This window comes from Tiliqua scincoides, chromosome 1 (assembly GCF_035046505.1).
Source record: "Tiliqua scincoides isolate rTilSci1 chromosome 1, rTilSci1.hap2, whole genome shotgun sequence".
NCBI lineage: Eukaryota > Metazoa > Chordata > Lepidosauria > Squamata > Scincidae > Tiliqua > Tiliqua scincoides.
Window position 1 is genome coordinate 141,304,886 of NC_089821.1, and position 26,511 is coordinate 141,331,396.

The window sequence follows — 26,511 nt, forward strand, 5'->3', positions numbered from 1 at the left end:
AAAGTACCTACCTACCACACATTAGGGCACCACACATTTGTACAGCAATTTATTATTTAATGGGGGGGGGTGCATGGGTAATGACTGTGGCTGTATATTCCGATACTATACCACCTATATCACCTACCTAACACACTTTTAAAGCCATTATGATTTATAATTAGAACGTAAATTTCAAATAAAAAACCACATAACACCACTTTCTGCACTTCTGACTTTTGGAAAACACTGGCAAATCCACAAAAAATAAAACTGTCTTCTCCCACTTCTACCTATTGCTATTCTGAAGTGAAAGCCCTAGGCTAGATGGACCAATAGTATAAGGTTGCACTCCCACACATTCTTGCCTGGGAGTACGTTCCATTGAACTCAATTGGACTTATTTCTGAGTAGGCATTTGGGCATTTACCCTGGCCATAGCTGTGTTTGTGTCAGAGATACATCAGTGAAGCACCTTGTACTGTTGTCTGTGGTGCATCTGACAGTAGAGCTAGACAGTAGACAGTAGGACTAGATAGTAGAACTAGTAGATAATCAGATCCCCACTCATATGGACATTTCAGAAGGATAGGATTCCAGTCTAAGTCCTGTTCATTTCAATTGAGCTTTACTGTTTCTGGATTGTACCCTAAACCCCTCTCAGCCAGAAATGTACTCATTTTAATAATAAGAACAAGCCTGGCCATATCCTGCAAATAATATATGTACAATATAATTAAGTGCATTGCTGAAAATTCATTTCACACAGTGGCAGGCCATTTCCATAGTCTGTCCCATTATGCACATGATTACAGTCTGAAGAGGTTCTTCCTTGAATATGTCCCTTTGAAACACCATATCTCTATTTATTGAGATGTTCCAGATTGAGCCAGCCTGGAGAGTTCCAGTTCTTGAGAGAGGCTTTATATGTCTTGATTGTACTTGTATTATACCCAAAGAATGGGAACTAAGTATAATTTTCCCATCATTCAAAAAGGGGGGTGAAAAAGAGGATGATATGCAAAACTTTTAAGTGGCTCAATAATGCGATTGTCAGAATTTCCTTTAAATAGTAGGCTGGATTTTGCATTGGGTAAAGGAAATGTAGAAAAAGGTCAAGCAGAAGTGTTACTGCCCTCCTACTCTTGCCCCACGAGTGATTTCATTAAAAAAAGAAAAAGAAAAGAAAACCAAGCTCAGAAACTAGATTGTGATCTGCCACCCCTCAAATGCATTTGTAAGAAGTCATATATACCACTTACTTCATACCTTTCAGGCTTCCCTACTGACATGAATCACTACTCATATCAGCCCCAAAATATCTGTTCAGCATGAAGCAAGCAGAGCACTGACAAGCATGGCTGAACTTAGCAGCTTTGTGGGGAAAATAAATAAATAAATAAATAAATAAATAAATAAATAAAGGGAAGAAACTGGATAGGTGTTGTCTAGGCAGCTGATTATGAAACAAATTGCATCTTAATTCTAACCTGGTCTACTCTGAGTAGGACTAGAGACTACTTGTGAGCAATATCCCACGTCAGAGGCACTGGGAAACAACAAAACAGAGTAGAATAAAAGGGGGGAAGATGACTAATTTTATAATTAATTCCACCTTAAATTACTGTATAAGCTTAGATGCTAAACATAACCCAGTCTAAACTCATAGTAAAAGCAAGTTTTGAGTTTAAAGTCAGTCTACCCCATAAGTCACTTTTAAACACAAAATCTATAAGGGTAAATTCCTCAGCTGCTAACAGAGACCAATAACCTTGCAGCTCTTGAAGCTATAGTATCTCCTAATGTCCTACTAATCACTTGGAGCCCACTCTTTTCAATTAGTCAGGGGAGGAGCTGGATAAGAATACAAAACTAGGGAAGTTAGGTGCTTCCACAAGCACATCTTCTAGATTTCAGTGGTAGGTAAATGCAGACAAGCAAGTTAAGCAGTAGTGTAGGATCCAGGGCAACAAACATTCCCCCTCCCTAGAGAAAGGGAGGACACAAATACCCAACAAGCTCTTTTGTTGGCATACCCAAAGAATTCCACATTTGTGGTATAGCAGGATGTGAAGTTCTCCATGAGATACTCTTTGTGTGCTTTCTGTTGGAGCTGGATGGTTAAAAAGTAGCAGCCCTATGAACTGGCAAGTGTAGGTTCTAGAGTTGCCTCTATCTTTTTTTTGGGGGGAGGGGGTGTCTCTACTGTGGATGTCCGTGGCCATTCATGTGAAAAGTAAATGTACTGGTTGTAGCAAACCCCCTTGTTGAGCTTGAACCTCTTTTGCCTTGTTGCCTGTGAACTGAGATGCAAGCATCCTGGTATGTCTGAGTGCTGTTGGGGTCACCTTGAGGTCAGGGCTATTTTGCACCCTAGGCAAGACTAACCAAAATGGGAATTTTCCATATGATTTTACAATTAATTATATTCCATAGTGTTGTGTGGTATTTATCTTAAAATAAAGAGAACCCGCAGAAACCCTGAAGCACCCTGCAAACTGAGCAGAGGGGCATATTATAAAATGGTGCACTGTTAGCAGGGAAAGAGCAACTTTCTCTATTTACACTAATACAGTAATTTTCCTGTGACTATTTGTTCAGTGGTTTGCTTTTTGTATCTTTTCAGTTTGTGAGCCCTTTTGGGACAGAGAACCATGTATTGATTGATTTTGCTATGTAAACCACTTTATGAACTTGTTTGTTGAAGAGCAGTATATAAATATTCTTAATAATAATAATTGGTGATTTTCCCCCCCCTGTCCTTACCAGTTGTATTGGTGACAGCTTGATGAGGAACAGTGGTGATCCATCTTAGTTCCTCGTGAGATCTGGTAGCAGAATAAAATGCAGAGATCTATTGGGAAGTGTCTGTGTGAGCAATGCTGCTGGAAAAAAAATCTGTTATTTCTTGAGTTACAATTTCTCTTAAAATTGTCAACTGCAATGAAGATATTAAATATGAATACATGTATTATGAATTACATACATCTCAAATGTTTCTAGTAGCCTTTAAATTCTGTGGAATAAAATATACTTTTTAAAATAAGAATTGATTTTGATATCTCCAAAAAGATTTAGGTTAAAAGCTTTTTCAGAGTTTTGATAGTATTGATGGCCACTATTAAAAATGATCAATAACAATGTTTCTTGATAGGAAACATCATAGTTTGACATGATGCAGATGAAAGTGAGATAAATGTATTAAATTTCAGTGTAAAAATCATTTATTTTACACTGAGTTCTAATAGATTTATCTCGCTTTCCTCTGAATCGTATTGACTGAAGCCTGAGAAGAATGTTAATTCTTGCCATGTGGTGATAAAGTATAAGATTGCATTAGTGATAGGGGAATATTTTATTTAAAAAGGGATTCGGAATGAGGTATGGATTCGCTGAGAGGCTACAATTCAGATATTCATGTACCTTCATGACTGTAGTGGTTTAAAAATAAATGCTGAAGTAATGGGGCAAAATATCTTTTCACAAATGAATCTCTCTGCTCAGAGAAGTACCAGATTATCCTGATTGTTATAGAGGGTTAGATATTACACAGGACAACTTGATGAGGTGACTACAGCAATGTCATTCATTCAGATCTTCATAATTCTTGACCTTGGAACCTGCCCACAAAGAGAACCATTTTTCACACAGCAACCATTGATGTGTGGTAAAATTCTCATTGCTTGGCTTGACACAGATGACAGTTCCTTCAGACTAGGATAGCATGGTCCACTATATGGGCTTGCAGGTAGAATGGAGACCAAGAATGGCACGTGCTAGTTTTAGCATAAAACCAGATTCCAAGTGTGTGGGGAAGAGGAGACTGTAGTTGCTCAGTGGTGAGGAAAAAGTACTCCACATGTGCCTGCAGGAACTTTCTTTAATATTGCATCCTGGTTTATGCTGAAGTTCTCTGTCAGGGATTCACTGACTGGTCTTTGGCTAGTTGCTTATTTCTGCGTTTCAGAGTTGAAACAGGCACAGAACATTTTTGCACCTGCCTTAACTATAATAGCAGCGATGGGGATCCAGTCTTCAACAGGGTCACCCACAGTTGCTCATTCCCCCCTGTTCCCAGTGGCTGCTATTTCAGTAAACGGGGGAGGGGGGGCAGGAGACAGAAACAGGAAGGGTGCAATTTGTGTCTTGCCTGCTTTGTTGAAATGAGTAATCAATTTTTTAGATGAGTACTCCTCATATAAAATATGGGGCCAATGTCTTTTCCATGGTATAATGCAGTGGTTCCCAAACTTTTTTGCACTGGGATCCGCTTCTTAAAATGGTGGGTCTATCAGGGCCTACCTGCCTGTACTTAAAAAAAAAATCTTAGAAATTAATGATATTTTCATGTATTTATATTTACAATATTTTTTATTTCTTTACAAAAAACATGATCTATTTCTCAGAATGAGGCATGTGTGAAGAGTGTGCTTGTTTCCAGTTACTGTTGATAACAGCACTGCTGCCCAAATGGGCTTTAAATCCACTGCACGAGCCTCTGCAAGATGAGCCCGGTGGCTGAGACTTTTCAGAAAGCTAACATAAGGAGGAGACTAGGGCTATAGTCCTGGGATGATAGAAGCTTCAGAATCCCACCCCATTCTTTTTCAGCTCTCTGCTTTTGCAGCCTAGGACCTGAACTCAACCATGGGAACCTGCTCCCAAACACATTTCCTTCCATTGCTGGCGGGAGATGGAAAACACTCAGCTTTCATGCAATCAGTAGCTGAGGAGTCCCAGTCTGAAACACAGGCATATCCATGCTGCTGCCAGAGTGGCAAGAGAGAAGGAGGCAGTACAGATCTCTGTGCCACTCACACGTGCACAAGGCAGGGTCCTCCATGAGCCCCATTGGCCAGCAAGAGGAACAGAGGTGGCAACAGCACCAGCACAATGAGCTCACCACTCTCACAGTGCACTGCCTCACCCCCCTGCTCGCGTCTCCACATAATACCCAACCTGCTTACAGGAGGTGTGTCGGGGCCCAGGCTATCTTGCAGAAGGCTTCAGAAGCAGGTGGTAGCTGCCATGACACAAGGCACTCTGGGGCACTACCCGGCAGGGGCTGAGACTAAATCGAGTAATACTTCTGAGAGGTTGCCCTGCCCCCCTCCACACCTCTTGTATGCAGGATGGGGGGGGGTCTTCCTGCTGGTCTCCCTCCCCCTGGTGGGCCATGATAAGCCCATGCCTGCCACTATGAAAAAAGGTGAGGTGGCCCCGAGCTATTTCCTCTTGTGAGGCATGATGAAAACTTGACCTTGTAGTGTTGTGAACATAAAGGCTTCCTCTTCCCACATAAATATTATTGGGGGAAAAGTCTTTCTAATTGTGTTTTAAGTAGCAATGTCTGTGGATCTTTTGTTCTGCAGTTTCTCAGGCTTGTTCAATTATACTTCTCAATATCATAAAAAAACTAACAAGATGAAACTTAGTCAAAGCCCGAAGCAGCTTCCGACTCCATTTATAATTGCCTGCTTAGGTCCCGAAGCCAGTTTACCTACCATGTGATTCTCATGATATCCGAATTAATGATATGATGGAGGTTTCAGGCATAAGGCTGTTTCCCCCCCTGAAAACTTGGTTGTAAATAAAATGAACTGATAATATGGATTTCTTTTGTTCTTATGAACAATTGTTCACTTGCTACGGTCCGTGACTTTAAAATAGCTGCATAATTTCCATGTCTTCCACCAAGTTCCGTGGGGAATAGAGAGCGCACAACCCTTTTGACATAAGTAACCAGCAAAATAATGAGATGTGGTTTGCACTGGTGGTCCAGTGGCAGTGACTAAAAAGCTTCTGCTGAGTTATTTAACTTCAGTATTTCTTTTGATCTCAGCTTCATTTGGTTTGAATCCAGAGCAAATCCACTGTATTCGGGGAAACTGTGTGTGCCACATCCTCATGTATCTTTCAAAACAGTCTGATGAGAAATGGGCTCTGTAGACCGATGGTTTCTAGTGTTGGACTAGATGCTGAGTACCAGTCTTAAAGACTGAGTATATGCTTGAAGGTATCTCTTTCAAAGGTGTTGTGGAAATGTGAGGTTGCTTCTATTACTGCTAATTTGCAGGTTTATCGTGAGCCCTATCTGTGAGGAGTGGCACAGCCTTCAGTGTATACAGTACGTGCCTTTTCAAACGTTTATCCAGGCAGTCCTGTTTTGGAATGTAGCCACATCACATGGTTTGGAGTAACTCAATACACCTCTTGTAACAAGTGGGAGCACGATGGAAATATTAACCAGAAAGTGCATTATGTAGGGCAGAGTGAGGTCAGTCAACAAGGGCAGGCATCTTAAATAATCCAACAAGATTACTGAGCATGAGTGTTCTTGGTAATGGGCTCTATAAACAGATTGCTATCAAGGTGTATAAGTACTGTATATAACTGGAATGATTAAATACTAATTCAGTTTTCAAAGCCACTTAATTTGGAAACCATAAGGGAATGTCAGGCTCTGCCATTTCACTTTTTCGTGTTTCCTATACCCCAGCCACTGATTCTAGCTACATTGGATAAGGATGAGTAGAAGCAAGTTGCCTTTGCCAGTCAACCTCAGTCTGTCCAGACACCATTGAGTGTTCTGGTGTGGCCAAGGAACTGCAATATGCTCACTCCTGCCTTTGCCTGACCTAGCAAAATTGTACAGTCGCCCTCCCGTATCCATGGGGGATACGTTCCTTCTGCAACCACAGATACATGAAACTGCAGATAGCAGCAAACCCCATATTTACTGTTGCTCCATATAGGCCATCCAAACTGCTGCCTCTTTGAGCCTCCTTGTTGGCACTAATAGACTGGAGAAAAGAGGAGGCAGTTTGGAGGACTGCAAATGGGCAGACAAAATAAAAAGATGAGATGAGCACAATGAAGGGATTTGTTGAACCCTGGACATCTGAATCCTTGTCTGTGGATATGTGTGAGTGACAGTAGTTGGTACTGGGGGTGTCTCGGGAGCATGTGCAGTGGAAGGCAGTGATTCCATATGCATGCTCAAGGTTCTTTAAAAACGATGAAGTGTTAACGCTATCAGCATCAACAGTGTTTTGTATTGAAGAGAGTTGGCCTCACAAAATACCTGATAGTCAAACAGCAAAGAATTCTGTGGTATACAAGGATAAAAAGGGCAGGGATGTTCAGAATGCATTGTTCAGATATGACCATCCCTGTGAGTAATAGCTCAGTGAGGCCCCTTTGTGCCTTCTTGTAGTACCCCTACTGCCTATGCCATTATTTTAGTCTTTTAAGCAAATTTTTGTGAAATTTTGAGTATTAGGAGATCAAAGGCTAAATAATGGTTAAAAGGAATGGGGGAGGGATTTAGAACAATAGCCTAGGAGGTGAGGGGGATACAGGTGAGATAATCAGGTATTAAGTTCCCTCATTATCTAGCAGAAACCAGATGTCACTCCTCTGGCCATTGCCATACAGGCATGTTTCAGTATTCGCAGAGGTTCCGTTCCAGAATCCCTCCCCTGGTTCTGAAACCACAGATACTGGCGAACGACCCCCACCCTTTGGAAGGTTCTCTGAGCCCAGCAGTAAAAAACCTGCTACACCCAGTTTCCCCATGAAACTAGAAGTGATGCTTTTATTGCTTTATAAGGCATTATGAATCTGCAGCATAATGCCTTAAGGCATAAGTGAATCCGTGGATATGGGATCTGTGGATTTGTGGCCCCCTGTATTTCTTTCCCATCTCTGAGAATAGATTAACTTACATGGACTCTGTGGCTGGAAAATTTCACCAAAAGATTAGCCTGTCACCTTTTTCTTGTATGCACCCTAATGCGATCAAACCTATAATTAACTAATTCTTGGATAAAAGATAGAAAATGATTCTTTATGGTATGGTTAGATATCTGACCATCTCAGAGATCTTTCAGGATTGCTACTTTAAAAACCTGTGTCTATGGCATGCTGTACAAAAGCATAGAAGAGATGTCATGAAGCTTGAGGAATGAAGGGGAGATGATCTGTCATGATGTCTGTAGTCTTACTCATCACAAATGGCTGTGCAAACCCAAGTTACCATTTAACAGCATAAACAACAGTTGGCTTTGTAATATGCAAAGTCCATATCATCTGGGGAAAAATTATGAACATTGGAATGGTAAATTATAAACTTGGATTAATGTCTTCAATTCCCTTTTTTTCCTTTTTAGTGCTATCGCATGAGTCATACTGGGTGTATCAGTTAATTACCTTAGATTGCCCTTCATGTTCAAACAGCTACCTTCTCAAGCTGTCTTCTATCAAGCAGCAACTGCCAATGTGATGACCTAAATCACACAGCTAGGTGACCTCTTCCACTTGAGAGGCTGCAAAGTCGTTTGGTGCTTGTTGGACTAGGAAGTGTGACCACAGTAATTAGCAGGAAGTTGTTGGAGCCTCTACAGCACATTTAATGCTGGGCAGATTCTTGGCGGCATTTGACCTTGGAGGGCCAGGAGTGAAGATCATAGGACAGGAGTTTCGGAAATGAAGAGAAAAAAAAATTTAGAGAGTAATTCCACAGTGTTGAGCTTGATGGCAGGTTGGAAATGATGGCTGTGACCCACATAGGCAACATCACTAAAAGGGGCTGTTGACAATTTGAGCCATATGAGTTAGAGGAGACCAAATTTCCTGCTCCAGTGAAAGTTAATGTTCCTAATGCTACAAGGAAAGCAAGTGTTACAACACTTGTTCCCTGGGTTGCAGTGATATAATTACCAGCAGTTGTGCAATTTATGGGGGAGAAACGTGCAACGCAGTTATGGAGTATAAAGGTGAACAGTGGGGAAAATTATGCTCTCCCAATGCCCATCAACTGTGTTCACTAAATGTTGCCTTCAAGGCAAATGTTGGGTTCTTCCCCTACTTTAGTGTTCTGTGCTTGTATTAGTCACACCCATTTATTTCTGACATAATTTGTGTGCTGTTTTAAACTTGGCACTAGTGCAGGTGTTGCATCCAACATTTGGTTTTGCTTCAGAAGTTTCTATGAATATGAATGCCTCAAGTTTATGCAGGCTTATTCTATTGCTATAGCAACACATTTGTTAAGTGCTTGTATTTTTAAGGCAAGGTTCTTTACAGGGAATGCTTATTCAAAGGGGTGCACAACACTATCTTCATTTGACTATCTATTATCTAGATTTATTTTTACTGAGTTAACTGGTAATACATGTAGGTCATGAGATAATTTGATAAACCCTGGATTTGTGGGTACCAAATGAACCTTGGCCTCCTCTGAGATTCTCACAGAGCCCAGATAGGCTTGATGGTGCTCACAAAGCAGGTGATGTTGATTTGTATCCAGCCTTCCAGCATTCCCAAAGTAAGCTAAATTTACAATTATATACAAACATATAATAAAACTATATTTAAATATTAAGGGAAACCAAAAGTGGATCTTCTTGAAAGCAATGGAAAACAATGAAGTCTCCAGGCTGGTTGGTTGGTTGATTTGTTTTAAAGGTGAAGAAGGAAGATCTTAGGTACATAACTGAGAGGACCAGTTCTACAATGAAGGCCACATCTCAGCCAAAGCCCTGTTATCCACAGGCTTAAGCTATGTCAGCCATTCCTAGTACAGGGACAATTTCAGAACCAAGTGCTACTGCAGGGAAATGTATGGATAAGGATGTGGCATGACTCATCCCGATGAATAAGGGTTTCATTTACACACAGTGTGAATTCTCAGGCATTCATTTTTGGAGTTAAGACCTCCAACCTTAGTTGATATTCTTATCAATGTGCTCCTACATGACTCAAAGTTATAACAATAGTATTATTAGCCATTGAGCTTTTCAGTGACTGAAATCTGTGAATGTACTCTTTCATCACAGGAAGCCTGTGCATTTCATATTAAGCACAGCAGGACCACAAGGATGCCTAATTTTACGTTGGGAAACCTATGGAAAAAACTTGCCAGTCGATGACTAGTGGTACTTGCTCCATGCTGTAGGACAAGACAGTAGGACAGTGGTTCCCAACCTGGGGATCACAACCCCCTGGTTTTGTGTTTGAAAAATCTTCCCCCCCTTAAGGGGGTGGCAACTGGCAGAGACCCATAGGCAATGGCGCCCGTCACTTCCGGGTTATCCTTACTGCTGCCACTGACAGGGTTTTAACAGGGCTTCTTAATCCCTGTAAGTCTAGGGACAATTAAATACAAATTTAATTGTATTTTTTGTGTGCGAGGGTAGGGGGGTTGCATGTGGTCCCCATCGTCTCAAAATTTTGCCTTAGTGGTCCCTGAGCTCCTGAAGGTTGGGAACCACAAGTGGTAGCGCCAGTATGTATGGGTAGAACCAGAAGTGATAGGTGCCGTTGTCTACGGGTTCTCAGTAGGTTCCCAGTCCTGTCTTAAACCAGGACAGGAGGTCTGGTCTAGAGGGTAGAGCCTTCGTTTGCCTGAAGATAACATCCGCAGGTCGCCAGTTCGAGGCCACCTGCACTGTGAATGGTGAGACCTTGAAGCAGCTGAGAAGCTGAGCTGAGTCATTCCACCTGCTCTTTGGTGTGAGCGAAGAAGCGTCTTGGCTGCCCTGCATGCGAGAGATGAAGGAGCTGCTTGTCAGCTTGCGTGGAAGGAAACTGGAGGCCAGAATGTGATACCAATCAGAAAGATCCATCTGAAATGTTGTGGTTCTTGAAAGATAGAACCTTTCTTCGATTGTAAAAATCCCTACAGGGATTTAGAACAGCCTGCCTATGTAAACCACCTTGAATAAAGTCTGAGGAGAAATCTGACAACCAAGAAAGGAGGTGTATATAAATACCTGTATTATTATTATTATTATTATTATTATTATTATTATTATTATTAAATGGACAGAAGGTTGGGAACCACTGCAGTAGGATATAATGTTGAGGTAGGGCCGAAAAACCAATATTATCTTGTACAAGCTATATTGATTTTGTGATTGTCCCTCAAATGTTACAGTTGCATATTTTGAATTTTGTAAATTTGCATTTTAAATGATTGGTCTACAATTTGGATTTACAAAGTTTTTTGAAATCTTGAACTGTTTAAAATAGTGAGATTATTTTGTGTTGCCTGATGGGGGCCTTTGGAACTCATGGTCCATGCAGTCACTGGAGCCCAGGCAGGGAGAGCTCACGTTCTTACATTTGAGGACCTCTATAGTTATAGAAAACCTGCCCCTGTAGTCAGAGAAAACCTATAAATAGAGGTGTTTGTTTTTGGTAAATAAGACAGAATTGCAGCTTAAGTTTTACTGAACATAATGGGCTTACTTCTGAGTCAAACGGCAGGTGTGGCAGAATCACCCTACCGTAATGCACAGAAAATAGCTACAGCCTCCCCTGTGACTGTGCATGCACTCCACCTGCTTTCTGAGTCAGAAACTTCATGTCCACGCCGCACATCCCTGATAGAATACAGATATTGCCAAACTGTAGTTTAGGTATTCCAGCCCTAGGAATAATACATGGCTAAATGTTAACATGTGATGTAATCCAGAAATACAGTTTGTGACAATATTAAATACAGGAGTGACTTTTCCCAAACCTGGCTGAAAGCTGTTACGAAGAACGGATAACTGTCCATTCTTATGCCAGAATCAGTGGACACTTGTGGTCCATGCTCCTGTCTCCTATCCGTTGATTTCTGTCATAGTTGGTCTCTAGGAACTGCATATACCTACCATGATATTGTACAAAGGCAATAATCTTAGTCTTTCCCAGTACCAGGCAGTAGTGGTCAAGATGGATAATTTGAACCTCAAAAGTTGAGGTCTGAAAACGGTTTCCCTCAAAAGCAGGCAGTCTTTTTAAGGTAGAGCATTCAGCATTCAGAGGTAGCTCTGAGTACTACATTTTGTTTCAGCAACTGTTGTAGCTTCCATCCTCAAAATGGGGTATTTTCAAAATGATCTTATTGCACAATACTCTGACTTGAAAGAATATTTTGGCCAAATCTAACAAGTAACTAGCTATAACTCCTGCTATATCCCCTTAAACATAAGCAATGTACACTTTTCAGTTGGCCCACTGGATGTCACTGTGAGGCTCTACAGAAATTCTGCTATAGTGAGTCACAGGCAAGTTGAATAAAGCCTATTTGGAAGTGTAGGTTCCTGAAGGGTAGGCAACTCCTTGGGAGTGTTTTTTGAGAGGCTTAGCCTCTCTATTGCTATTTACATGAGCAACTGAACATTCTGTAGAAGAAGAAAAAAAAAAGATGAGACATTTGTAATGTGAATTAGCATTAAGAACATAAGAACAGCCCCACTGGATCAGGCCATAGGCCCATCTAGTCCAGCTTCCTGTATCTCACAGCGGCCCACCAAATGCCCCAGGGAGCACACCAGATAAGAAGAGACCTCATTCTGGTGCCCTCCCTTGCATCTGGCCTTCTGACATAGCCCATTTCTAAAATCAGGAGGTTGCGCATACACGTCATGGCTTGTACCCCGTATTGGATTTTTTCTCCATAAACTTGTCCAATCCCCTTTTAAAGGCGTCCAGGCCAGATACCATCACCACATCCTGTGGCAAGGAGTTCCACAGACCAACTGAGTCTTCACATTGTATTATAAACTCTAATGAAGCAACATTTGCTTTAAGAAGCCTTCTGAAAATGACAGAATTCTGCCTTTTCTGCTTTGCTTCTTAAAGTTGCATTGTGCTTTCAGATAATCATCATGTTTTGTGGTGTCAATTATGGGACTCGGTAAGCCCATGTAGTCCAAGTGCCAACAAGGCACTCTGTAAAGTGTCCCTTTGTTTGACTGCTCCACTTCTGGGTTAGAGAAGGCAACCTGTCCTATAAGTCCAGTTTTAGAGTCAAAAGAAAGATTAAAAATATAAATCAATTAATACATTTTCAGGGAGCCTAGTCAAGAGTGTGACACCCAGCTGTTGGGACATGTTTCAGAATTCTCTTCAACTGCAGACACACTGCACAGGACTCTCTCCTCAAAATGATAGTACAACTTCTAAACCTGTTGACTAAAAGGCACAACAGAAATAAAGAAATAACAGAAATTGTGCATACTTGTCTTACAAACCAGGCTTTTATGCTTCTCCTTGTCTGATATTTGAATATTAATTATACAGCCTATATCTGTCTCTGAGCCTTCCTCAGTGTTTGGAATCTTTTCTCCAATCAGAGAGCTGGTTGAGTATATCAACTTCACAAGTCCTTCTGATCTGAATCCCTGGCTGAATCTTCCAGATACTCAGGATGTTTTGTAAAAATAAAAAAAACTAGAAGCTTAGTTAATAGGACCAATTGACTATTCATTGGAAAATATTACTCGACATTATGTTGGGTCTCCAGTTTATAATGCAGGGTGGGCAGAATCTGGTTCTTGATCTTTGAGAAAAAAAAAAAGGCTTTTGCAAGGAAATAGGATTGTGTGGGAAATGAATAGATTCAAATGTGTCTGGTTTGCTTGATGATTGAGGCAGGGGGGAAAAAGACAGTCCCAGGAGCACTTCCAGCAACTATGCTATGAACTAAGCACTGCATTGCTATAGTGGCTCTGAACACTTGATCTATTCTATAGAGGACTGTTCCTGGTTAGAAGACTGAAGTCTGTGTGGTAGAATCTCCTGTTCCAAACGCAGCAACAGCATTTGGTATTTAAGTCATTTTACAGCTTCAAAGCACTTTACAAGAATCAATTAATCCCCATAAAACCTTTGATATAGTGGAATAGGTATTATTATCCTCCAATTACAAATAAGAAAATGGAAATGGCGGGTACTTAAATACTTTGCCTAAAGCCCCAGAGGCTGGATTAGAAAGCATGATATCTTGCCTCCCTGTCCTTTCTTAAATTGCCCATGCAGAGCTCAGATTTGAGGCGGTAGTTGACGATGTAGTTGTGTGTGACTCAGGTGGGAGCCTTGACACAGAAAAGTCATGAGATCCAGCAATCCTATTTAAAATATAGCTGCTGTGTGATTGGCTGGTACTGGCCAGTGGCCACTTGGGGTACGTTTTGGAATATACTTCTTCAAAGACCTTTAATTCCAGTTCATTTCTGGGTACAATGCAACCTGGTGATGTTGACTTAGAAAACTCTATAAGTAGAGGTGGGAGACAATAGGATGCATTTTTTTTCTTTGTGGATTTCAATGTTTTCCAAAACTTACAAGTGCAGAAAGTAGTGGTGTTTTTATTCAAAATTTACATTATAAGGATAAATTAATTGCTTTAGAAGTGTACTAGGTAGGTGATACAGGTGGTATAGTAACAGCAGATGCAGCCACTGACATTACCCATGCACCCCGTTAAATAATAAATAAAAACCAATTTTTTTTTTTTTTGCAAATTTCAGGGTTGTTTTTGTTTTTATTTTTTTACAAAAATGAGAAGTGCAGAAAGCAGTGTTGTATGATTTTGTTTCATGATCATTTTCTCCCACCTCTGTCTATAAGGCTTGGGACCTGAAGGGCAGCCTGCTCTCATGTAAACTGGCTCATTTGTAGAGGTCTGCATCAGAGATGCGTGCTCCAAGTGCTGTTACCTTCAGTGGTAAAGGTGGGTGGCAACTGGAGAAAGGGCCTCTTCATTGGTGGTATCCTGGCTGTGGAATACTCTGTCCAGGACTCTTGACTGGCATGAACCATATCATCTCTTGTGCCAGATTTATTTTATGAGTTTTTACTGGGTTTGGCTTTATTGCCATGAGTTGCTGTTTTGCTGCTGGTACAATTTTAATTGACTTTGGATATTATTTGTATTTTTTAAAAAGATACTTTTTGTTTGATATTGATTTGCAGGCTGCCTTGGAGGCTTCAGTTGAAAGGTGGCCAAGAAATCTTTTAAATAAAATAAATAGAAAAGTCTTAGCTTTATAGTCATTCCAACCACAGAGCTGTTCTCCCTTCTCCTCTCAGAAGGCAGGTAGGACAGGATCACAGTTATTAGCCTTGTTTTAAGCTCTAAGGAAAAAAGAGTTCCCAATGGCCAAAACACACATTACTTTAAATGCTAGTGTTGTCCCAGTGTTCTTATTTTATTTTTGGTAAATAGTGCGTAGACGGGGTGTATGTGAGATCCATGGTAAAATTATGGCATGGTAGGGGGACGTTAATACTTTGCCACACTGCAGTTTGATCCCTATCATGCGCCCCCAGTGCACTATTTACATTTGGAAAAAGCTTCCATTGAAGCTACTTCCTGAATGTAACAGCATGGTGAGGGGAATTCAAACTGAAATTGAGACAGGACAAAGTGTTAAAGCCCCTGGAACCTCTGCTGTGGTTCACATGCCCCCAGCCCTGGTGCACTATTTGCTAAAAATAAAGGAAAAATACTGGGCCAACAACACAAATGGTTAAAAAAAGTACAGTAAGGTGAATTTTGGCCCCTAGAAGTCACTGGAACTGCTGTTAGCTTGCCAGTGTATTTAAGCAGCAGAAGGTGTGGCACTTCTGTTTTCCGAATGGTTCCAGTTCTCTATGAGACACTGCAATACTGTATCAAAGATTCATTACTGCCATTGCCCCCAGCCAACAGCAATTTCCTCTTTAAAGTTACAGACGTGACTATGTAATGACTTACCTTAGTGGTGGTACCCATTGTGCTATAATCAGGTTTGAAGGTAAGTTGTTATAGGGTGTTACAGGTTTTTTTTTTTTTTTTTAAACATTCACATGTAGGGGAAAAAACAATTTATGAGTAGGGATCCTGCATAATGGTAAGTGGCATAGCTATATGCATTTCAGCAAGAAAAAGACAAGGGAGGTGAGAGAGAAAGGTTCAGCATAATGGACCTAATTCACTATAGCAGTATTTCTCAAACTGTGGGTTGGGACCCACTAGGTGGGTTGCGAACCAATTTCAGGTGCGTCCCCATTCATTTAAATATTTTATTTTTAATATATTAAACTCGATGCTACCGTGGTATGTGACTGCATTGGGGGAAATGTCACAGACCTGTACTTTTAACAAGCTACTATGTATATTCTTTTAACAATGATAGTCAATGGGACTTGCTCCCGGGTAAGTGCAGGTAGGATTGCAGCCTAGGATTGTTAAAAATTTTTCTGCTTCATTTTGTAACTTCCAATCATGACATCACTTCTGGTGGGTCATGACAGATTCTCATTCTAAAAAGTGGGTCCCATTGCTAAATGTGTGAGAACCACTGCACTACAGTACAGAGGTCACTGTAGGAGGTCAGGGCAGGAGGTCTGGTCTAAAGGGTAGAGCCTCCGTCTGCCTGAAGATAACATCTGAAGGTCACCAGTTTGAGGCCACCTGCACCTCTGAATGGTGAGACCTTGAAGCAGCTGACAAACTGAGCTGAGTCATTCCACCTGCTCTTTGGTGTGAGCGAAGAAGCGTCTTGGCCGCCCTTCAAGTGAGAGATGAAGGAGCTGCTTGTCTGCCTGCGTGGGAGGAAACTGGAGGCCAGAAGTGATACCAGACCAGGAAGATCCATCTGACATGTGCGGTTCTTGAAAGATAGAACCTTTCTTCAATTGTAAAGATCCCTACAGGGATTTAGAACAGCCTGCCTATGTAAACTGCCTTGAATTAAAGTCTGAGGAGAAATCTGATGACCAAGAAAGGGGGTATATAAATACCTGTATTATATTATTAGTAGTAGTAGTAACAGAGATTTGTTTTGAAAAAGTGAATTTAAAAAATGGCGGCTAGCTGAACTAGGGAGATAGTCTGCTAGCTAATGTATTGGCTACTCTGGAACACCCTCCTTCATAGAGAGGTTCAAATCAGCTTTATTTTAAAATTGCAGCATGCATAGAAGGTAGTAAATCGAAATCGAAATCCAGCAAGATCCTACAGATGTGCCAGTGACTGAGCAGCTCTAGTTATGTAAAACTATTGACATCAAATCGGATTTTATTCCGAAGCATCTTAAAATGGCCATTGCTGCATTTCTGTTTGTTAAAACTGAAGGAGGCCTTTTAAAATGTAAAACCAGCATTTGTGGCTATGTGCTCTGCTTCTGGTATGGAACCCCATGATCCTGTCAGGCTCCTGAGAATCTCTACTTTTATGAAAATAGAGTCCATTTGCAGATCTTAAAGTGACAGAAGCTTTTAAACATAAAAACCATTTATGTCTAAGATTCTGAAGGTAAGATTTTATATGATATGACTCTAGCACAAGGTTACACTTGCCTATAATTCTTCCATGATTACTGGCTCTGATTTGACATGTCCCAAGTGGTGAGACTGAAATACAGGTAATTCAGCAATTGAATAGCAGCATTGCATTTTCTGTTGCAATAGCTTAATCCACCTTAGGGGGCTCACTTTGCTGAGGACAAGTAAGCAAGGAATAATTGACAAATGTTACTGAATGGTGACATTTCTCCTAAAAACTTATATTTCTCCTCCCAGATATGCATTTCTACATCCTTACAGCTACCGACCTTCTATCAGTATCATACAAGGTCCATCCCTTTCCATTTACTATTCCACTGCTAGCTATTTCACCATTAAGAGTCAATATAGGGAAGCATGATTTGTTCTGGGCTGATGCTGGGAGAAGCCAGGAACCTCCGCATGACCTTGAAGTGGGTCATTGGTACTATTTTTTAGCCAAGAGAAGCTTGGAAACTGCACAGTTTGATCGCGCAAAGGTAAGAAGGATTCCAATGGGGAGGCACTGCCTCACCTGCCTCCCCAGCCACCTCATGTTCCTGTTATGTACTATAGTATTATGGCATAATTATTGATATTATGTGCTTCTGCAAACATATTTAATATTGTCGACTGTACCAACTGAAAACATTTTGGTGGAATTCTGTTGCGATTTTTAGATTATATTATTGCTTCTTTCTTTCCAGGAAATTTGTTGTGGGGCCTGTGGCTCTCAGACTGGTACCTGGGGGCCTGTGGCTCTCAGACTGGTACCAGTTCACAGACCACCGCTTTGAGTAGTGCTGTACTAGACAAGTATCCGTATCTGATTGCAAAGCGTACACGACTACAAGCAATTTGAATCAACTTTCATTGTCCGTGGATTTTTCATTGTCCGTGGAATGCTCAGTGTTGTTTGTTGCTGGAGATTCTGGAATTCAGAAAAGACTCCTAACTGTTTGTTTGCATTATACTTTTAAAGTGCTTTCAGAATTATGAAAATATGCAGGATCCTAAATAAAGCCTTTCGCATCACAGGGCACATAGTAGGGATGAGTGAAAGCAAAGAATTTGGCTATCTGAAGTGGCTCAGGGTGTTCTTTTTAAGAGGCGAACAAAATCCATCAAACCCATTAAAGCATAAACCCGCAGATTTTATTTTTTCTGTCATGATGCCGAAGAACTTTTGCAAACCCGGCTCAAATGAGCCTGCCCAATTGCAGCTTTTAGCAGAGACTTACTTTGGTGAAAGGAGGCAAAATTGCTTGCTGTGGTACCAATTAGAAGAACAAGAAGCATGACGTTGCAAATCTCCAGTATTAAAAATGTAAATCCAAAGCCCATGGGTGCTGGGAACTCAAGTCAAAGCGTTGGCGAGTGCATCAAGCAGTAACAAGGAGAGCATTCCGACAGAGTGGGCTGTCTGATTTTTCTCCTTGCCTTCATGCCTCCCATTGCATATTGTAAGAGGACAATAGCAGCAATGGTTGGCAAAGAAGTCTTGTAGGTAGCGCGACAGCTTTCCCGAGTTTCATCACAGATCACAAAGGCTGCAGGAATGACTGAGTTGCAAAACAAGTGCAGTTGTGGAAAGAAATGATATCACACGAGGGGCACTTAATGTTTGGGGATCTTATAAAAGCCCCTAGTAAGTAACACTGCATATCTTATCCGCATTGCATATGCACATATACCCACTCTCTGATGTCTTTTGTTCACTGCATCTCTACCCTAATATGCTAAATTTTACAGCAATAGCGTCACCATAAAGTATACAGCTGTGCACGGGGTATATTTTTGCACATGTGGAAGCTTCAATTCACACTTTTTTTGATGTGGTAATGTGGTCACTCAGCCCCATCACTTTCATGTGGGAAGGCATTTATTTGTAATAACCTCCACATGCCACATATAAATGTTACCATAGCAGAGGAAATCCTTGAAAACAAGTATTTATTCTGATGTGTTAGCTTTTGGTTCCCCCCCCCCCGCACAGATGGCTCTTCATACTGAAACGATGTGGTATAGTCACTGTGGGAGGACTTTTGTGTCTAAAAATAGGAGTGAATGGGCTTTATTTTCTTTATGACATGAAAAAGTCACAACACTGTGAATTCAGTGGGCAATTTCTTCATACTTAAGCTTGCATGTGAAAGTGCTCTTCTGATACAGAAAAACTTCCAATTCAAAACTGCTTAATGTAGAATATTTTTTTAAAAACAAAACCTGCATTTTTCATGTGCATTTTTAAGTTCCTCCTTTTGGTCCACACATCTTTGCATCCGATTCCTCCTGTTCATTTTTTATCTTTTCTCCTTTTGCTCACACCCCGGTGTCTGCTTTGTTCTGCTGGTTCCTTGTTACAGTGCAAATCTAAGGTTTCTTCATCTATTCCAGGGGTGCTCACACTTTTTTGGCTCGAGAGCTACTTTGAAACCCAGCAAGGCCCGGAGATCTACCAGAGTTTTTTTTACAATGTTCGCGCCATCATAACATATAACATTTATGTGTACAATGTATGTTGGTGTACCTTGAGCCCCACTGAGTATAACAGGACTTACTCCTGAGTAGACATGCCTAGGATTAGGCTGTGAGGCTGCAATCCTAGCCACACGTACCTGGGAGTAAGCCCCATAGAGTACAATGGGCCTTACTCCCGGCGTTTCCTCCCAGAGGCACCTGAAGGGGGGGTCGGCACTCCGCGATCTACTCATTTTGCCTCGCGATCTACCGGTAGATCGCGATCCACCCATTGAGCACCCCGATCTATTCCATTCCTTTGCTTTGCAGTGCTCTTCCTTCTATTTTGGACAATTCTCCTGCTGCCAATATTTAAAAAAGCATTTAAAGACATACCTGTAAGCCTTCTCATCCTGTTAGTCTGTTTCAGGCCCTCTCTTCACCTGCCTTTACCTTGCCTCTACCTTCACCCTTCCTTACCCTGAAGGTAGCCCCTAATATTGTTTTTAGGCATACACACTATTATGTAATAGCAACGACAAACAAAATAGTGCTCGTGATGTCTCAAGTGACAGAGAAATTCTATCCATGACACTGTATGGGAAGGAGTGTACTGGTGCACTCACAGCCAGGGAGCACTCCCGATTTTCCTATTGCAGGGTTGGCTTGGCTTTCCTCTGGTTGGCAACCTCGAAAGACTATAGTATAAGCCTACAGCACCCGGTATTCCCAGGCAGTCTCCCATCCAAGTATTAACCAGGCCTGACCCTGCTTAGCTTCCGAGATCAGACGAGATCGGGCATGTGCAGGGTAACAGTTGCTTTCCTCTAACAACTTCTCAAAAGATATATTTGCTCCTAATACAGCACTGATTTTCATTTGTTCTTTTCCCCTTGTCCATGCTTCAGGCAATCTGTCTTCCTTTTAAAAAAAACTTAATGACTTGCATATTTCTCTGATTTGTTTGTCTTTTTTTTTTTAAAGGACCTCAATCAGTATGTTTAAACTTGAGAAGCCATTTCAGCTAGCCACCCTACTTCAGCTAGCCACCATTTTTAAATTCACTTTTTAAAAACAAATCTCTGTTACTACTACTACTAATATAATACAGGTGTTTATATACCGCCTTTCTTGCTCGTCAGATTTTTCCTCAGACTTTAATTCAAGGCGGTTTACATAGGCAGGCTGTTCTAAATCCCCGTAGGGATCTTTACAATTGGGGGGTAGTGGTCACAATGATTGGTCTCTATGGTTGTCACAAGGACCAGCCAATCAGCACTCTGCACAGTCTTTTTGGTTGTAAAGAAGAAGAACAGGTTTCCCATGAGCTGGACAAAAGACTGTGTCTGCCCAAAATTCAGTGAATCTGCTTCCACAGCAGGCTCTGTCTGCTAAACTTACAGCACAAGCCTATGCATGTCTACTTAGAAGTAAGTTTCATTGTGCTCAGTTGGGCTTACTCACAGGAAAGTGTGTATAGGATTGCAGCTGGGCAGTCCAATCCTGAGTTGCCCAGTACGCGGGGCTGCAGCGGCACTGAAAATGGATGCCTCTGCATCCTGCGTGCTCCAGGCAATTGCCGCCTCCTCCTCAGGAGAAGGGGACTTTCGTAAACACAATGGGGTAAATGTAATGGGGCTACTTGATGACCTGAAGGTTGGTGTAGAATTCAGAGCCTCTGTGTTGGGTCACTCTGGATCTGGTGGAATGAAGCTCCACTGGAACTGCCTGTTTCCCACCCCACTCCCTCCTCCTGGCATGCCTCTTCAACACCCTCCCTTCATCTTCCCTTTCCCTGCCAGAATGCCTCCTCCCTGCCCCCTATGCCCCCACTTACCTCTCCGTTGCTCAGCGGTCTGCGTGACTGCTGAGTGGCAGAGCTCCAGTGCTTCACTGGTGCTAGTCTGATGCCGGCCAGTGCTGGGCAAGCACCGGTGGAACGCCAGCACTAGGACCCGCAAACGTGCCATAAGGCACAGTGAGCTGGCACGCACTCCGTAGGATTGGGCCCTGTCTGGATGAAACCTAAACTGCGCCATTGCTCCAGCATAGGGAAGATTTTACAGCCTCCCCATCTCTCTCCAGAGTTGTTTTGCTACGTGCCTGGGATTTTTAAGTTCCTCCTGGCTCTCAGTTGTTAGCCCTGTCCCAACCAAGAAGCTTTGTGCTGGGTTGATTGAATTCAAAATTTCTTTGTTTGTGTGATTAAAAAATGTTGACTTGTACCCTATTTTGGAAATCCACCAGGTCTGAAAAGCATGCTAAAAATGACTCGGCGAGCAAACTAGCCAAAGAAATAAGGGGTTGGACTAGGCTGGAATGGGGTTTCCATGCATGATTACATGCTTCCCAGTCAAGCTGACTTCTTTGACACTGGGGTGTTGGGAGCTGTTCACATGGGCTTCTGGAGTGGCTCTCCCCCACAGGTCATAGTGGTCATGGCTCTAGACAGACCAGACTGTGGGATGATATAGTGCAGGAAACCTCTTTGACTTGTTCTCAAGTGGTCAGTGTGACAATATATGAAACAGGGCAGCCTGAGACACCCTGACCTTGGCTGACTATTCTGATGCTTTAGTTTCCATGTATTTCTTCTTCCAGACTTCCCTTTGACTGAGCCAAGTGCCTCTGTTCCAGTGTAACTCACAGAAGTGAAGCATAGGATGCATTGCGAAACAGGCAGCCTGCCTTAACACTGCTTATGATGTAGCATGTTGCAATTTTGTAAGCCTAGGACAGCCGCCTCACGTCACTTCCAAGTGGTACCCCCATTCACCACTTTGCCATTGTCACATATTTTTGTTGAGAAATCAGAAAACAATTGTTTTTATCAGCATGTACCATTTAGAACTGTTGTGAGGTAATTTATATTCAGATATTCATGCAAGTTCACCCTTGACATTTATTTTTTAGTGTTGCTTTCTTACAGTGTCAACAAAGCATTGCTGAAAATCTTCCTAGGAAAGAAATTGCATTCCTCTTAGATCACTGAGGAAAGTGAAGAACGATGTGGTTCTCTCAGTGTGTAGATATATATATGTGGAAAATGTTTCCAGTTAGAGTACAGGTTCCATTTTTCTACTGTTGTTGAGGAAACTCTGTAAACTTGTTTAATTTCTTGTGCTTGTGGTTTAAACGCTGGTTCTTCCCCTAATGTTTCAAGCTTTTCTTAACAGCTGAAATGCGTCAGCAGCAACCACAAAACTGGTGATTATTACTAAGTTGGGCTAAATGACCAATTTGAGAACTGAAGTTTAAGAACAAAATAGAATTAAAAACCAAATAGAATTTTAAATGGGGCTTTGAATGTGTTCTGAACCTTTTGAAAATGTGATGGTGTTAAGTATATTTATATACCACTGCTCAACCAAAAAGTTTGCAAAGGGGTTTACATAGCTGAATAAATAAATGGTTCCCTGTCCAAATGGGCCTGCTATCTAAAAGGATGCACTGTCTCAAAAGAAAACCTTGGCAACCTTCAGTCTCGAAAGACTATGGTATCGCGCTCTGAATGGTGGTTCTGGAACAGCGTCTAGTGTGGCTGAAAAGGCCAATTCGGGAGTGACAATCCCTTCCACACTGGGAGCAAGTGTAGTGTGTCCCTGGTCTGTCTCCCTGGCTGTGGGCCTTCCTTCTTTGCCTCTTTGCCTCAGACTGTTGGCCAAGTGTCTCTTCAAACTGGGAGAGGCCATGCTGCACAGCCTGCCCCCAAGCGGGCCGCTCAGAGGCCAGGGTTTCCCACCTGTTGAGGTCCACTCCTAAGGCCTTCAGATCCCTCTTGCAGATGTCCTTGTATCACAGCTGTGGTCTACCTGTAGGGCGCTTTCCTTGCACGAGTTCTCCATAGAGGAGATCCTTTGGGATCCGGCCATCATCCATTCTCACAACATGACCAAGCCAATGCAGGCGTCTCTGTTTCAACTTATCCGAGCTATCCTTATCCTAATCCGAGCTTGTTTAGCTCGGTATCGAAGCTCAAAAGAAACACCAGCAAAAAGCCACTGGAGAAAATGCTGTGCTGGGGTGAAGAGGAACAGTTGCTCTCCCCTGCTAGATATAAGAAAAACACCCTTTTAATAAATGCCTCTTTGCTCAGTTAGCAAGGGTGCTCAGCTAAGGGTGCTCAGAACATAAGAACAAAAGAACAGCCCCACTGGATCAGGCCATAGGCCCATCTAGTCCAGCTTCCTGTATCTCACAGCGGCCCACCAAATGCCTCAGGGAGCACACCAGATAACAAGAGACCTCATCCTGGTGCTCTCCCTTGCATTTGGCCTTCTGACATAGCCCATTTCTAAAATCAGGAGGTTGCACATACACATCATGGCTTGTAACGCATAATGGATTTTTCCTCCAGAAACTTGTCCAATCCCCTTTTAAAGGCATCCAGGCCAGACGCCGTCACCACATCCTGCGGCAATGAGTTCCATAGATCGACCACATGCTGAGTAAAGAAATATTTTCTTTTGTCTGTCCTAACCATCCCAACACTCAATTTTAGTGGATGTCCCCTGGTTCTGGTGTTATGTGAGAGTGTAAAGAGCATCTCTCTATCCTATTTATCCTTCCCATGCATAATTTTGTATGTCTTAATCATGTTCCCCCTCAGGCGTCTCTTTTCTAGGCTGAAGAGGCCCAAACGCCGTAGCCTTTCCTCATAAGGAAGGTGCCCCAGCCCAGTAATCATCTTAGTCACTCTCTTTTGCACTTTTCCCATTTCCACTATGTCTTTTTTGAGATGTGGCGACCAGAACTGAACACAATACTCCAGGTGTGGCCTTACCATCAATTTGTACAACGGCATTATAATATTAGCCGTTTTGTTCTCAATACCCTTCCTAATGATCCCAAGCATAGAATTGGCCTTCTTCACTGCCACCGCACATTGGGTCGACACTTTCATTGACCTGTTCACCACCACCCCAAGATCTCTCTCCTGATCTGTCACAGACAGCTCAGAACCTATTAGCCTATATGTGAAGTTTTTATTTTTTGCCCCAATGTGCATGACTTTACACTTACTTACATTGAAATGCAACTGCCACTTTGCTGCCCATTCTGCCAGTTTGGAGAGATCCTTCTGGAGCTTCTCACAATCACTTCTGGTCTTCACCACTCGGAAAAGTTTGGTGTCGTCTGCAAACTTAGCCACTTCACTGCTCAACCCTGTCGCCAGGTCATTTATGAAGAGGTTGAAAAGCACAGGACAGATCCTTGGGGCACACCACTTTTCACCTGGAAAATTGTTGGAATTGATGGAAAATTGATTGATTGAATTGAAATTGAAAATTGAAAAATTGAAAATTGATTGGAAAATTGATGGAATTGTTAAAGTAACAGTAGAGTGAGGTCTTGCATATATACTGTCTTCCTGCTGCCATCTACAAAATGTGCCCATGCCGATTCTGACTGGGACTTGTATCAGAGTAAATGACACAGTAAATGAGCATGTAACTCATTTACTATGCATTTCCAGGCTCAATTGAAGATGTTGGTTGTGACCTGTAAAGCCGTTAATATGACTTGTGACCAGGATATTTAAGGGACCTGTTCCTTCTGTATGATATCTGCTGTTTACTTTGGTCAATGTTGATATCCGTTTGGAGAGGACACAGGACAGGGCTGTTTCCATTGCAGCACCCAGACTATGCAACTCCCTCCCTAAATGAGTCCCATTTTACTCCCTGGTTAATTTTCTAGATTGGTTAAAACTTCTCTGTTTAGACAGATGATTAACTGGGTTAATGCTTTGTCTGAGTTTTTTTTTTCTGGCTATTGCTTTGATTGTTCTTTTCTGTACTTCAGAAGTTAAGATGTTTTAGTTACTTTCATTCATTATTTTGTTTTAGTATGCTTTTAGTTGCATTATACTGATTTTATTGGCTTATTGTATTTTTTTTTTCTTGAGTTGCTGTGAGCCACCTTGAGGGTCCTTTCAGGCATGGCAGTCAGGGTATAAATCCTCAGATAAAAGAAATACAGCTATTAGAAGGAAAAGCACACATCTGTGTGTGATGCTGAAAAAAAAAATGAGAAGCCTCTGTACAGAGCCCTGGATAATCACGGTTTACAACTGAATCAATTGTCTTGCCAGTCCTTTCGGTCATGACTAGCACATTTGAGGTTATTTGCATGGTAGGACACACACACAGAGGGAAGGGAGGAAGCTGGAGGGAGGGAAAGGAGTGATGTGAGTTTGTTTTATCAGTTGTCTATAACAGTGTTCTTCAAAGTATGGGTCATGATGACCCAGTACTGGGTCGTGAAATGCTTTTCACTGGATCCCAATGTCAAAATAAACAACCTAGCTCCTTCATGGTTTCCCACTCCCTGAAGCTTATTCTGCCTTTGTCTACCACTCTTTTCTTTTTCCTCCTCTCCTCTCTTTCCCACCCCGCCTCACCCCTGGGGTGGGTCTTATGTGTAGATATGTGCACTGTCCTCCCCTTCATTGACCACTGCTCTGTTGGATATGTGCACCAAGCAGTGGCACCCAGTGGTGACTTAATTGCCACTGCCATTGCACTGAGTCATGGGGAAAAAAACAAACACTGAGAGATACTGGTCCATAAATACCCAGAGAAGGAAACCAGACTCATAAAGGTAGAGAGCACCAAAGGCTGCAATCAGAGCACAGAAAATGTAATTCTAAGTTTATGGAAGGCAGGGGAATCAAAGGAATGAAGAGAGTGAGAAGGAAAATGGAGGGAGAGAGGAGTTGATCAATGTGGGAACAAGAAAATGAAGCCATTTGAAGGACAACAGAAGTTGAAATAGGAGAAAGGGGGAGCCAATGTAAGGGACCAAAAGGGCAAATGGTAGAGCTATACACATACCACCCCCTTCCAAATGATGCAGACCCTGATCAGTCAAGAGGAACTGCTCTCTCTGATTGATATTATCCGTTACTCGCAAGGAAGGCAACAGACTTTCTAAAAGTCCTTGAGTGGCCTGCCAGTTCTGTAGTGCCTGCAAATACACCCTTTT

General features: G+C 42.0%; 1 pseudogene; it reads right to left on the bottom strand.

Moving 5' to 3' along the window:
• Window positions 1-20,232: 20,232 nt before the first annotated feature.
• On the bottom strand, window positions 20,233-20,349 carry LOC136637795 (5S ribosomal RNA; annotated as a pseudogene).
• Window positions 20,350-26,511: the final 6,162 nt, after the last annotated feature.